General features: G+C 45.8%; 1 protein-coding gene across 1 annotated transcript in view; it reads right to left on the bottom strand.

Annotated features, from left to right (window-relative positions):
• Positions 1 to 4971, bottom strand: part of VANGL1 (VANGL planar cell polarity protein 1) — a 49506-nt gene extending 44535 nt beyond the window's left edge. The window contains exon 1 of the mRNA XM_074318608.2: positions 4840 to 4971. The gene's annotated coding sequence lies outside the window, so the exon portion shown is untranslated. The remainder of the gene's footprint in view (positions 1 to 4839) is intronic.
• Positions 4972 to 14362: the final 9391 nt, after the last annotated feature.

Raw genomic sequence — 14362 nt, 5'->3', positions numbered from 1 at the left:
TGTATCTGGATTCTCACTCTTCATACGCCCAGCTTTGCCCGGTTCCTACTCATCCTTCTCAGCGTGAATATTGCTTCTTCCAAGAGGCCGTTCCTGACCCTCCAGTCTAAGTTAGGCCCTTGTACAGCACCCTGCTCTTTTCCTTTCTGTCACAATTTCCAATTATACATTTGTATGATTACTTCAAGTCTGGCTCCCGTATAGACAGTAAGTGCCGTGAGGGCAGGGACCATTTTCATTACGGTCTCTCCAGCTCCTAGAACCTAACAGGCACTCCATAAATGAATGCTGAATGAAGGGTTTTTGTGGCCGGCCTCAAGACGCGGAGGCCACAGGTCCACTGTGGAAGAGGCCTGAGAGGCCGTCTAGTTCACATCTCCAGTTAAGGTGCAGAGACTGGATCCAGCAGCAATGTCAGAAGCACCAAGGGTGGAGCTGAGCTGCTGCTCACACATCAGTCTCACGGGGAGGCATATGTATGTTTCAGGCACACTCTGTAAAAACAGGCGGCCGACTCGTTCGGCTGCTGTCCAAAAACACGCGGACTAGCTGCCTCCCCCACCCTCTTGGGTTTATCCCTCAGAAGCCACAGGCTAACACCAGGACAGGGCTGGAGCTCATCACATCTCATCTCATGAAGGACAGGAGAGCAGTGCTGAGACAGGTACACGGGACACTTTTGTGGGGTAGCATCTTCAGTGCTGGAATTCCCAGGCAAAAATGTCACAGAGAACCTTCTTCACTCCCCTTTATTAAAAGCAAAGATTAGTGGCCGCGACTCTTCCCCTACAATCATGTTCACTCACAAAGTACACCTTACGACTTTAAAAGAACAGTGTTCGGAAAATCATATGAGGGAAGTAATGTATTACGGTAATGACAGTGGTAAACATAAGCTAACCTTTACGAAAAGGAAATTATAAAAACATCAATAGCTCTGCCTAGAGCTATTAAGTAGTTAAGGAACCTCTAGTAAGGAGGGTAGAAAGTTACCTTGCAAGGGGTGCAGACACAGACACACTTTAAAGAGCCATTCCTCTCCTTCGGCAGTGGATGTACTTCTAAGGGAAAGAAGTTTCTGGTGCAAATGTGTTTCTATATACCGTGTACATTACTTGGAATATTTGATTTTTTATCATGTGTAATTCTAAAGGGTTGACGCCATTAATTATTACTTTTGTTATGTTTTGAAGCTAACATGTTTCTCAAGATACCCATGTTTAATTATATGGCACTCAAGGGGAAAATGACAATTTAAATAATTTTGTTGAGGGTCAATGTTTCTTCCACGGAAGAGAAGCAATGAGCGCAAGATCTGGAGTGAGACTGTCACTGTTCAAATCCTGGCTCTGGTACTTCTCAGCTGTGTGACCTCAGATCAAGTTACTTAAACTTTCTGTGCCTGATTCCCTAACTATAACAACAGAATTATATTTTAGTCCATGGTGGCTATCAAGTGAAACAATTCATAATAATTTAGAACATGATACAGACTCACAACTATTGGGCAATATTATTGTGCAGTAAAGTAACATTCCTTCAGTTAGGAAGAATACCTTTATATGGTATATGACTTACATACCATTTTCATTGAACTTGCGTACAGTTTTTTTTGGTTGATGCTAGTCTACCTTTAATGAATACCATTAACTGTAGCTAAGTAATTTAATGATTTCCATTCTGTTCCTTGCAGGCCTCCTTTTACTGTTTCCAGGTTGGAAATGAGCATCACAGAGATCAGAGAAAACCGTATGTGTTTTACTGGGTTTACCTCGGGGTTGGAAGGACCTCGGGGTTGGAAGGGAGGATGGGGAGAACGATGGCAAGGTCTGCAAAACATTTTGCTGAACTTGTTGGTCTATAAATCATAAAACACCATCCAGGTCACTGATGTGGGGATCAGAGAGGACATGTGGCATTTATGACAAACCCCATGAGTCTTGCATTACAACAGAGCTCTTACAAATGAGTGATTCTGGGCCACTATTCCCAAGGAAAGCACAAATGTCAACCTCATTTTACCTGTCTTGCTAATGATCTCAGCTCACCTTCCCAGAATAAGTGCTCTTGGCCCCAGTCATTCACAACCTCTGAAACACCCCGAGCAGCTGCGTGTAGATTTCTGAGAAGCAGTGAATGGTTCACTTGCCTGGGCTTCTATGATGTACATTTGCTTTTAAGTGACCCCCTAGCCCCCTGCTAGATATTTAAGCTTAAAAAAAAAAAAAGATTTCACGGGCACTACCTCCTCTGTAAATCCCACGTTGGCAGGTTCAGTGACTGCTGTCCAGTAAGCAGGATTCAGAAGGACACACTGACGGAGACCGACAGCAGAACATGCATGTGTCTTTTCATCAGGCTTCAGGCGAGACCAAAGTCACTCATACATACATAGTCCAGCCCCAAGCCCACCCAATCCTGTCTTGTCTGCCTTCTGGAGAACGGCATAGCATGAGGCCCAAATCATTTGCCCATACCCAGCCAGTCCCCTAACCACAGCGAGTTCACTTCACAGATAAGAGTATGGTGACAATAATCTCACAGCTTACAGTGAACCAAGTGCTTACTGTGTGTGAGGGACTGTTTTACGTCATTTGCATGTAATATCTCACTTAATCCTCCGAACAAGCCTTATAAGGAAGATGCAATATTAATTTCATGATACAGTTAAAGAAACCAAGGTCACATACCTGGTAAGGGCTGGGCTTAAACTCTGAGAGTCTAATTCCAGAACCTGTGTTCTTAGCTATGGAAAATGTATAGCAACGTAGCAATTACCAGAACTATTTCTTTCCACAAAGGAGGGTGGGCAACAATCGTAAATGGTCCCAAACCACACAGAACCCACAAAGAATTTTGCAGTTTCAACTCCTACTCACAGGTTCAGGGTCCCAAGCATTGTGGGGAGTCCAGCAGAAAAGAAAGGACGCTGAAATATTAATAGATCTAGGTCCTACGAAGCTCACAACCCAAAGGTGGAAACTACCTGCTAAAATACAATGTGATCAGCAACCCAAATACTGCTGAGGCCTAGGGTAGTAACAAACTGGATGTTTGTGTGTGTTAGGGAGACAGAGGGGGCAATCCCTTCGTCACTCAATGCTTGTTTATTCTTCAATAGATCAGGGTGACATGGAACTGTTGCTTGGTAAGGAATTTCTCTTTATGGTTTATGTCGTTCAAATCTGTAAGACAATAAAACTGTGCTGCCTGGCAAACAGTCCTTACGAAGATGCCGTTCTCAAAATTCTTCTCCCATTTTTACCTACAAATTAAGTTGCGACCAAGTTACAGTGCCAACAGGGTAACTGAAAATTTCACGATAGATGTTTCACTAATTATTCTGAGAGACACCAAAGTTTGGGAATACCAAATGCTCACAGATAGGTGAGAAGTGTTATTTCTTTGAACCGTAGGATAAAACAGTTTCTTCCCACAAATCAAAGCCCCAACTATATCACATTGATTTAAATTCAACTCTAAACACTCTAAATTAGTGGTTACATAAAGTGACTAATTACATCTCCCTGGATGCAGACAGTTTCTGCCATCTCACTTAGAGCCTAGGAGCTGTGTAATCAAACAACCCACCTTCAGGAAGGAGAATGCTAATTAGCATTGCTGATGGGTGACACCAGTTACAATATTTCCAGCAACCCTTTAAAATTTATAAACACATCCCTGAAAATGTCAGATTCTTCACAGCCTGCTAGCTTTTGGAATAAGCGTCTAAAAATACATGCATTTCCAACCACAGACCCAGAAAAAAAAGGGGGGGGGTTAACAAAAATGCACGTGCCATTCACACAATCACCATAATAAACTGCTCTAGCATCTCTTAACGAGCAGCTAAAAGAGCTCACAACACCTTCGCGGTGCCGGCTTGATACCTGGTTTGAAGACGTGAAAACTGATCAACAGATTTCTGGGCTCCAAGTCTCACTCCAAGCTCATCTCCCGGCCGCCAGGCCGCGGCTCCGCCCCACTCCTGCCTCTGCCACCGACGCGTTTAAATTTTTATAAAGCTTCACACTCCTCTGGGCGCGTTGCTTGGGGGAGTTCAAAGCCTGCCGTTGGAAATGAGGTCCAGCCCGTGACGAAGCCGCCCCGGCGCGGTGAGATTTCCTCCAACCGGGACCCCTCGGGCAGAGACTCGCCGGCCGCTTTCTGCTCCACCCCGGCGTTTTTTGAAAGTAAACTCCTACCTGCCTGTTGCGCTCTGCGATGCACAACCGGACTCGCCCCCCCGGCTTCCAGGGCCGGCTCAATTTTGGAAGCGAGGTGTGAACACAGGCCAGCTCTGTGCTGGTTTCTGGCCCAGGGCCCTGCGGCGCCGGGCGCTGGCGGTTACGGGGTCGAGCCCCGCGGCAGGGTGAGAACCAGAGTGCGCGCCCGGCTCCCCCGGAGCGCAGGGCGGCCCGGCCCCCGCTCGGCACGGCCGATTCAGCCGCCTGGTGCCTGCAGGAAAGCTCGGCCACTCCCTGCCAGCCGCCGGAACGCACAACCCGAGGGCGCACCCCGAACTGCAGCTAGGGGAGAAGGGGGCGTCCGAGGCGCGGGGAGGGAATGTGGGGACCGCAGGAAGTGGGGTGCGGCGGGGAGCGCAGGGCAGGGGCAGGAGCAGGAGGGGTGCACCTCGCGGGGATGGGCGAGGAGTGGGATCCCGGGAAGCACACACGGGGTGCGCTCCGCAGAACTGGAGGCGGGAGGAGGACGGTGAACCCTGGTCTGAGTCCTGGGGCTGGGGTGAGGGATCCGCGCTGGGGGCGTCTCCCCGCCGAAGATCTGCGCCCCGCGCCCGCCGCCCCGCCGCCGCGCCCGGCCTCTCGCCGGACTCACCTCGGCGCCGGCCGTGCGGGCTCCGCGGCCGCGGTCTCGGCTCGCAGCAGCCCCGGCTCTGCGGCCTGCGCTGGGCTCCTGTAGAGGCAGAACCCCGCCGCCGCCGCCGCTGCACTGCTGCTTTCCGCTTCCTGTCCCGGCGCCGCCCCGCAGCCCGAGCCCAGCCCTGCGAGCCCGGCGCGGCCGCGAGCCAAGAGCAGCGAGCGCGGCCAACCCCACCGCGGGCCCGGCCCACCTGCCGCGGGGGCGGGGCCCGGGCCCGGGAGGCATCTCCCCACCCGGTCATTTCATACACCGGGACACACACACACATACACCACACACACTCACACACACACACTCACACATGGCCAGGAATTGACCCCACTCAGCACCCCAACGTACTTGCACCCTCAAGCTCAAGGCCTCTCTCTCTCTCTCTCTCTCTCTCTCTCTCTCTCTCTCTCTCTCTCTCATCACGCACAAAATCCAAGCCTGTTAACACATGTTCGAGCAGCCCAGGGACTCATCCCCCAACCCCGCGCCCCCACCCCCACACGCTCATATATACACATTCTAAGAACTGGCCAACAAATATCCATCTACACCCACACCTCCACCAGTACGCACACTCACACTTAAACTCGTATGCTGCCCAAGAAACAAATAACCATGCACACCCAGACATCCTACAGGCGCCCACAGCCAACCTTCTCCCTTCCCCTGCCCTAACAGAGCAGTCACTGCCCTGAACCCCAGTCTTTTAGAAACTGTTGGAAGAGCATACCTCTGAAGGCAGGCAGCCCAGGTTCCAATCCTGATTCAAGGAGGTCTGCTTCCATCGGTGAGGCTGCTTCGCTGTCTGAAAAGCCAGAGGGTGGTAACACCAACCTTGCAGGATTGTGGTGAGGACTATGGAAAGTAGCTGGTGCCCAGCAGGCACGGAGTAGTTGTCAACTAACTAGATGAATTGTTGCACCCTTATTCCTTAGTTGTCTTGTGCAGGGAGGGTTGGGGATCCATGTGGAGAGTCTGGAATCTGGTTGGGACCCAAAGCTGCTTGCATGACACAGCTGAGTAGAGGTGGTGTATAAGGAATAGTGTGGGCAGTTGGGGTGGGGAAACACACGCCCACCTGAACTAGCCTTAGTTAAGGAACTTCAGCCTTCAAGGCCCTCACTCTCTCCTCACCACCCCTTCCACTCCCCATTCTCTCTTCCATATATTGCACTTCAGAGGGCATCATATGTGCAATATGCAATCTTCACTCCTCCCCTCCCAGCCCTCCTACCCCACTATACTTCACTGCAGAGCTTTATAAAAACCTGTCTCTTTCATCTTTAAAATGTAGACCCTTCAAAGTTACAGCAGGCCAGGGATTTCTGATTTCAGTTATGATGCTTCTGAATAGCCCCCATGTGACATACAGATCCTAAATTAATTTTCATGGGAAGTGATTCGAATCCAGTTTTCTAAGTCTAATACCTTAACCATGTGGTGCTTTTGTGGGAAAGCGGGGTAGTACAAAATAAATTTGATTTTAAGGTAATAAATTCACCTTTAAATGCCGTCTACTATTCATTTGTATCCAACAATCTCAAGTATTCAAGCTGAGTTGGAAAACTTCTCAGAAACTGAATGATGGTCTGTATAACCTGGAGGGCTGCCTGGCTCCCATTATCTGTCACAAAGTGGAGCAGCCTTATTCAGTTAGCAGTCTTATTGAGCTCTTGCCCAAAGTCAAGTTCTACAGCTTAACCTTGAGCAACAATAAAGGTAATGCTGTGGGCTCCATCTGCCACCCCTTTTGTCTGGCTTATCCATTTGTTCCAAACTTGACCAGGGAGTTGGATCTTCTCTAGACTCCAGCATGACTATACTTTCCACAAATGCATGCATATATTTCCCCCTTCCTGCCCACTCTCACAGCATTCCCAAACCCTAGAATGCTACCCACTAAAATTCTTCCTGTCTACCAAGATCCAACTCAAACGCCGTCTTCCCCAGTTCTCCCAACAAGAAATCAATTTCCTCCCTCACTTGAATTCCCACAGCACTCTGGATTTTTAGATTCACCTTCCTACCTTGCATTGGTCATTTGCATGTCACTCCTCAATAATGTGCCCGCCAATGTCATATCTTGTCTTATTTTCTATCACAGATCTTTCTACATAGTAGTTGCTTTAAAAAATACTGAGCAAATGAATGAAAAACTGAAAAAATACTTAGCAAATGACTATAAAATACCATTGCCCTTGGGGAGTTAATCATCTAACCAGGGAACAATGTCATTGAAAAGTTGTGACACATGCACATAAAAATACTTAACAACAAAAGAGAATATATAAAATGCTAAATGCACTACAGGCACACTTAGAGAAGTTATTTATTCAGCCTCAGGAATTATGAGTAGAACTGAAAACCAGGAGTTAAGTGAGAAAGGCCTCTGATCAACAAAAGAGGTGGTACAATATCCATACCTTAACGTAGATAGACTTCATAAATAAAAGAATCTTTCGTACCCTCACTTAGATGCTGTTTACACTTAGTTTACAAACATTTCTAACAACCTTCATCATCTAATTCCTAAGCCTACTATAGATTAGAAACACATTAAAAGAGAGCAGGAGGTGACATCAGGAGACCCCAGGAACTGCAAAGGGTGTCATTGTGAAGATTGTTTAATTCCAACACTCATGCCCTTTCCTTTTACCAGCTACTTTTCTTGGTGCGCTGTGACATCACAGAATAGCAGTGTCCATAGTGGTGACCCTGACTGCCAAAGGTTAGATGGATATTCTCTATACAATACTCTATTCAAGGAGACAAGGAAGATGTGAAAAAATATTAGAAAAATTTCCATGCAAAATATTTGAAATGTTAAAAAGTGCTGATTCTTTAAAGGGCCATTTTCTGTAAAATCTACGTACGTGTGATATCTGTTTATAGGTTACTAATGCTAGTGATGGGTTATTCATGCCCAAGGAGAGAGTCACAGGGACCTGGCTGGTCAGCATCAAGTTGTCCTCATCTTGAGAAAAGAGAGAAGTGGAATAGACATAGGAGAAGGACAGTGGCTGGAGCAGTGACTGGCTTATCTCAGGTGCTTAATAAATATGAGTTGAATAGATGAGGAAGTAGTATTTCTGTCTGGAGTATTGGCAGGGATGGGAAGAACCGTGTATGAGATATAGTCAAAGGCAGTGAGCAGAGCAGTTAGGCTCAAGATCAGGGCTCATGCTGAGACACAGAAGATTCAAAATTGAGTGGCTAGGATTAGAAGATCGAGAGCTTTGAATCCAACACGAGTGTCTGAACTTTTTTAAACGGGCTAACAATATGACAAAGTATTCATTCATCCAAAAACATGTACTGAGTACCTAATACAAACCAGGCAATGTATTCACTTCCAGAGATACGAAATTAGATAACGTAACATTGATCAGTGATTCAATAATGTATTCAACAAATATTTATGGAGCACTTACCACGTGCCAGTCACTAGTCTAGGCTCCGGGGATCCATCAAAATAGACAAAGCTCCTGCTGGCATAGAGTTTATATTCTAGTGGGAGAGATGCACAGGTGAGCAACACATGCAGTGCATCGATGGTAATAGTGCTAAGGAGAAAACAGAGCAGGACAGGACATGGGGGCAGGGGGAGGGGTGTGTGCCTCACTCTCCTGGAGGAGTTCGTGCTGCCGGGCGAGACTGTTCCTTAAACAAAGCCACACAATCGAATATGAGAGTGCTGTGACTGGCCAGAGGCAAGATGGGAATGCTGGGAGCCCAGAGGGAGAAGAGCCAGCTCAGCATGCAAAAGCAGCATGGCTTCCCCTGGCCGTGACCCTGGGCACAGAACGTGAAGGATGCACATTTGGCAGATAAAGAGGGAGGAAACATTCTGGGCAAAGGCACCGAAGTGTGACAGAGTATGTCCAGGAAACTGTGTGTGACGGCAGAGTGCAGAGCTGGTGAGCTGGTGGAGAGTGGGGGTGGGGGGGTGACACAGGGGTGATAGCTGCGTGGAACTGCAGGTCTGGAGGCATAGGCACTAAAATGCTGCTTGTGTCAGGGGGCAGGACAGGAAGGCACCGAGTGTTGAAGCGGCATGGCTCCTCAGGGTGCCTGACAGCGTTTGGCACAAGGGGAGCAGAAGGGAGAAAGCAGCGCTAGGATGGGTGGGAGAAGGGTGGGCACGACCTGGAAGCAACAGGCAGAAGCCAGAGCTCAGAGGGCTTCTAGGGTGACTTAGAAGTGGGTTTTGTCTGCTAGGCAATAGGGAGCCACTGAAGAGTTTTCATGGAGAGGAATAGACGAGCGGACTTCGCCGTGTGGAGAGTGGCTTTGTGAGGAAAGAGTGAAAGTCGGGAGACCAAACAGGAGGCCGTGGGTCATAGGGAACCCAAAGTGATGAAGGGGCCTGAATTAGTGCAGCCGCAGGCAAATCTCAATCGCAAGTGGGGAACCAGGAGGGAGAAGAAGTTCAGGCAGAAAAGGTAAATTCACTGTTAGGCAAATTGGGATGTGCAAACAATCATAGGTCCCATTTATTGAGCCTTTCTTGTATGCCAGGCACTCTGCTACGTATTTTACATGTTTTATTTATTCCTTGCTACAACCCGTGCTGTGAATATTAGATCATCTACATTTTACAGGGAAGGAAACTCGGGCATCGAGAAGCGATCACACAGCTGCTACATGGTGGGGCCACGTTTGAACCTGGATTGGCTGACCGCAGGCTCCACTTTTGTCCATAAGCTAGATCGCTGTGTGGCAGTGTGAGAGGACGTAGGCCACTGGTGATTAATATTGTTTGGGGAGAGGACACGTGATTGACAGTGCCGAAGAGAAAAGAGAAGAGGTGGGTAGAGAAATACAGACTTTGTGAAGCAAAGAGATAGGACAGGGACGTGTGGAGGTGAGACAGGTGTCATTGCCATTTTGTTTTGACACAGGCTCAAGCCTGTTTATAGGCCAGGGGGAAGAAATCATAAATGTCAACATTTAAGGAAGAAAGGGGGCCAGGTGGAAGGAGCAGTCTTGTAGAGGCAGAGGCAGGTGAGCTCACAGGGTGGGTGTGGGAAGTCAAAGCCATCTTAGTAGTCTTCATGAAGAAGGAGGCAAGATGCTCCAACAGAACCCGAGAGGCCAGGAGATGAAGACAGGCCAGAGAGAGGAAGTGTGTCTGACGGCTTCCCAGGGGTCCTTTGATAATCTGATTGCCACTGGGATGGAAATCGCAGAGAAATGCACATTCTCCAATTTTTTTTTCAAACAATGTGAATGGGCTCACAGATCCTGAAAAGGACCCCAGACACACTGATCTCTACAGTCTATTCTATGTCTAAGAATTACCTTCAACGTCCAAGTGGAAACTTGAAAATGCAGCTGAAACGGGGGGATTTTCTATTAAATAGCAGTGTTGGGCTTGCAAATGTGCTCTGTGAAAAAGCCACCAGGACCTCGGGGAGCTTAACAAACAGCCATGGCCCATGGATCAAGTGCCCTAACTCCCCAGTGGGCCAAAGCCTGGTGTCCCACGCCAGTCTGCAAGTCTGGGCAGGCAGACCCGCTCTCAGGCTGTCATTACCTTGGGGGCTGGGAGGGAACGTAACTTCAGGTATCGCTCAGATCGCAGAAGCAGGATCCACCCAAGTCTTGCACTTCAGCTGTCTTTTATCAGTGAAAAGGATATGAGCCAGGGGCAGAGAGCCTGATGGAGACACCATTCGGTGCACACGGCCTTGGGGCTTCTGGGTGTTCCCAAGGAGACTCCACTTGCCTGGGCAGTGCAAAGGATCACAGTTGGGGCCGATCGTGGGCAGGGCTGGACTGGTTAATCATACCTTCTGGGGCCCGGAAGTCTCTTTAATGTTGTTTTTAATCTATGGAGACGTCATCGGCAATTCATTACCTATTTATGAGAAACACTTGAATAACACCCCCCTGCATCTCGCGTTAAGCTAATTACTTGGAGTAACACCAGGTGGCATTAGTTCCTGAGGGTGAGCCAGCCTCTGGTACCAGGAGCCTGGCTCAGACTCCTGGCTGTGGAGCAGACACAGGCATGGGGAGCAGGCCTCTGGCCCACAGGCTGATCCCCTCGCCCCCTGAGTCACAGAATCCATGGGTACTGCAGAGTGGGGGGCAAGTCTGGGCATAGTAAGACAACACCATGAGCCCATCTTCATGGGCAGGGTTTGCATGAATCGTGCCTGTTAATTTTCTGTATTTCTGATGCTTTGACATCTAGGGCCTTGCTGACCTCCCAGGGGTAGGCGAATCCCTAGAGATAATCAAGACTCACCTGTGAGTGTGCTCATTGTTGCACACCAACCAATCCAGAGCCCCAGCCCCACCCCCTTCTCCATCAGGGCCACCATCCACCTGCCCAAATCACCCCTAAGTCAGGTACCAGACACGTGGAGACAGCCCCTACATCCCAAAACCTGCTGAAATGATTCAAACCAGCCAATCCTAAGCCAGCCTACCCAGGCTTTCCTGTGCCTTCTCACAAGAAACAACAAGAAAGGTCTTGTCTGTGTTTTCCTCCTGCTTTCTCTGCCTCCTGACTAACCCTGGTGCTTCCCTGTGTGGCCCCCCCATGGCACGTCACACCCCCTCTTCTCGGGAACTGTAACAAACTTTCTTTTCAATGACAAATGCCTCCTGTCTGTTGGCTTTATTATAACTGAATAATAACAAAACCTACATTTTAAAACAGGTTGTCTATTGAACCTTTGCTGCTCCGCGAACCCTAAAAGACCAGGCAGAGAAAAGGAATTAATCTTTTTGTGTGTGTTCTTTATTATGAGCCAGGGATTGTAATTAGTCGTTTTTACTCTATTATCTTATTTGATAGTATTTTCTTGGTAACATTATAAAGTAGATATTTTACAAAATCTCAAATAGGTTAAGTGGCTTTTCCAAGGTCACAAGACTAAGGCTGAACCCAGGTCTTCCCGTTCCCAGACAGGACTTTCCCACCACACTGGTCATAGACAATGAATATTTCTTTTCATTGTTTCTTTATTCCTTCTTCCTTTCTCTGGTTAATGATCACTGCCCACCTAATCCTCCACCACTTTTCTTTCTGTCTACATTTCCTTTAAAAAAATTCTTTGGCAATGTTATTTATGTTTTATTTCCCCCTAGGTGAAAAATCTGAAAGACAAATAAATCATAAATTCCAGGAGATAATAAAATTCCTTCTTTTAACCACGAAAGACTTTAAGTGCTGAACTTATAATTATTTTTACATGTTAAGTTCCATAATAAAACATTTTCAAATATGTATTTTGTTTCAAATGTTTTTTAACATTCAAGTATAGTTGGCACACCATATTATATCAGTTTCAGGTAGACAACACAGTGATTCAACATTTGTATATCTTATGATGCTTTTGTTCAAACCCCAGGACCAAGAAAGAGTAACAGGGCCAGATAAGCCCTCCTGTGTAAAATAACTATAAATTCAGACAAAATATATGAAACAACAGGATTCAAGAAATTCATTCAGGCAACAGAAGGTGGAGGAGACAAATTAGGTAATCCGTATAATCACCCCAATTTGCTGCCTAAAGAGAGTTTTCAGGCTGTGGTACAGGAAGGAGGGATGCAAGCAGAATACAGGGGTTTTCCTGCACTGAAGGGGCAGAGCCAGGGTGTACGGAGGCAGAGTAACAGAGATGAGAGAGCTGCAGGTAAAGAGAACTCTAGAAAACTACAGAAGCTCCGCTCAAGTATCCAATTGTGTGTTGTGCAGTGCACGTGTGTGAGGAAAGAATCCCCTCAACGGGTAAAAGGGAACAACACCTAGAACTCACACAGAAAAGTAACTAGTGCCTTTTATAACCAGCCAGGCTGGAAAACCTCATAACCCAAGGGGCACTGGGTAGTGTAATCAGAAAGCTCTTGCTCATTTTTTTTAAAAAGCCCTAGATTAAATGCTGCTCTGGTTGGGCCATACAAAGTTTAAAAGCAAAACCTGGAGTGTCAAACTGCTTCAGAGCAAAGCTCAAGAATATTTATGGAGTACGCAAATATCCAACATCCAACAAAGCAAATGTGCAATGACTAGGACTCTATTTAAAAATTACCAAACATGCAGAGACATAGAAGAACATGACCCATAATGAGGAGGAAAAAAGTCTATCCATTGAAACTCACCAGAACTAATGCAGATGATAGAATTAATGAAAAGGACATTCAAACAACAATTTCACTATATTTCATTACGTTCAAAAAGCTAAAAGGAAGATTAAACATGATAAACAGAGAAATGGAAGATATGAAACAAATCCAAGCTGAGCTTCTAGAGCCAAAAACTACAATGTCTGAAATAAAACAAACAAACAAAACAAAACAAATACGACTGACATATCAGTGAACTTGAAGACATAGCAATAGAAACTAGAAACAAAAATTAAACAGTAAGTTATGGGCAACAGTAAGTATGGGCAACTTCAAGTGGCATAATATACCTCTACTAGGAGTTCCCCAGGAGGGGAGATAGAAAAAAATAAATGAGGAAATAATGGCCTCCAATTTTTCAAATATGATAAAAACTACAAACCTCAAATCCAAGAAGCTCAATGAACTCCAAGCACAAGAAACATGAAGAAAACAACACCAAGACTCATCAACATCAAATTGTTCAAAACTGCACCAAAGAGAAAATTCCTAAAAGCAGCCAGAGAAAAAAAGACACATTACATAAAGTAGAACAAAGGTAAGACTAATAGCAAAGTAATCAGAAACAATTCTTGAGTCTTATATTTTCATGATTTTAACATTCACACAAACTAGATTTGCCTAGTAATTCCCTATAGGAATCCATTGATTGCTCTGTTATGTGTGCACTGGCATTTACTAAAATATGTATGACTTCAAAATTAAAAAAAAAAAAAGTGAAAGAAAAAAGAAACAATGCAAGCATGAAAACAATAGAGTAACAGCTTTAAAATACCAAAAGAAAAAAATTTTTCAACTAAGAATTCTATTCAACAATATACTTCTATATCCAGTGAGAATCTTTTAAAAACGAAAGTAAAATCCAGAAATTTTTAGACTTAAATAGTCTGAAAGAATTCGTCACCACATTTCTTCTGTAATGTCTATCTGTTGTCAATCCCATCCAGTATACTTTTTCATCTCAGACATTATAATTTCCATCCTTAATGTTTCATTTCGTCTGTTTTTATATTGCCCATGTTTTTACTTAAATGTTTGAAAATATAGAAGGCAGTTTTAATAACTATTTTAATGCCCATGTCAGCTAAATTTAATATCTATATTAATTCTGCATCATTCCCAAATGACTGATTGATTTTCCCTTTCATTATGAGTCATATTTTCCTGCTTCTTTGCATGCCTGATAATTTTTTTATTAAATGCTAGACATTGTGGATATTTTTTTTTTTTTTTTTTTTTTTTGAGTGCTGGGTAGTTTTGTATCCTTGAGCCTTGCTCTGGGGTGTGGTTAATTACATGGAAACAGTTTGATCTTTTTAGGTCCACCTTTTAAGATAAGTTATATGGG

The sequence above is a fragment of the Rhinolophus sinicus genome, chromosome 7, assembly GCF_057876585.1.
Source record: "Rhinolophus sinicus isolate RSI-liver-muscle chromosome 7, RSI-T2T, whole genome shotgun sequence".
Classification (NCBI taxonomy): domain Eukaryota; kingdom Metazoa; phylum Chordata; class Mammalia; order Chiroptera; family Rhinolophidae; genus Rhinolophus; species Rhinolophus sinicus.
The sequence above is the reverse complement of the archived record's forward strand: the minus strand, read 5'-3'. Positions and strand labels throughout refer to the sequence as shown.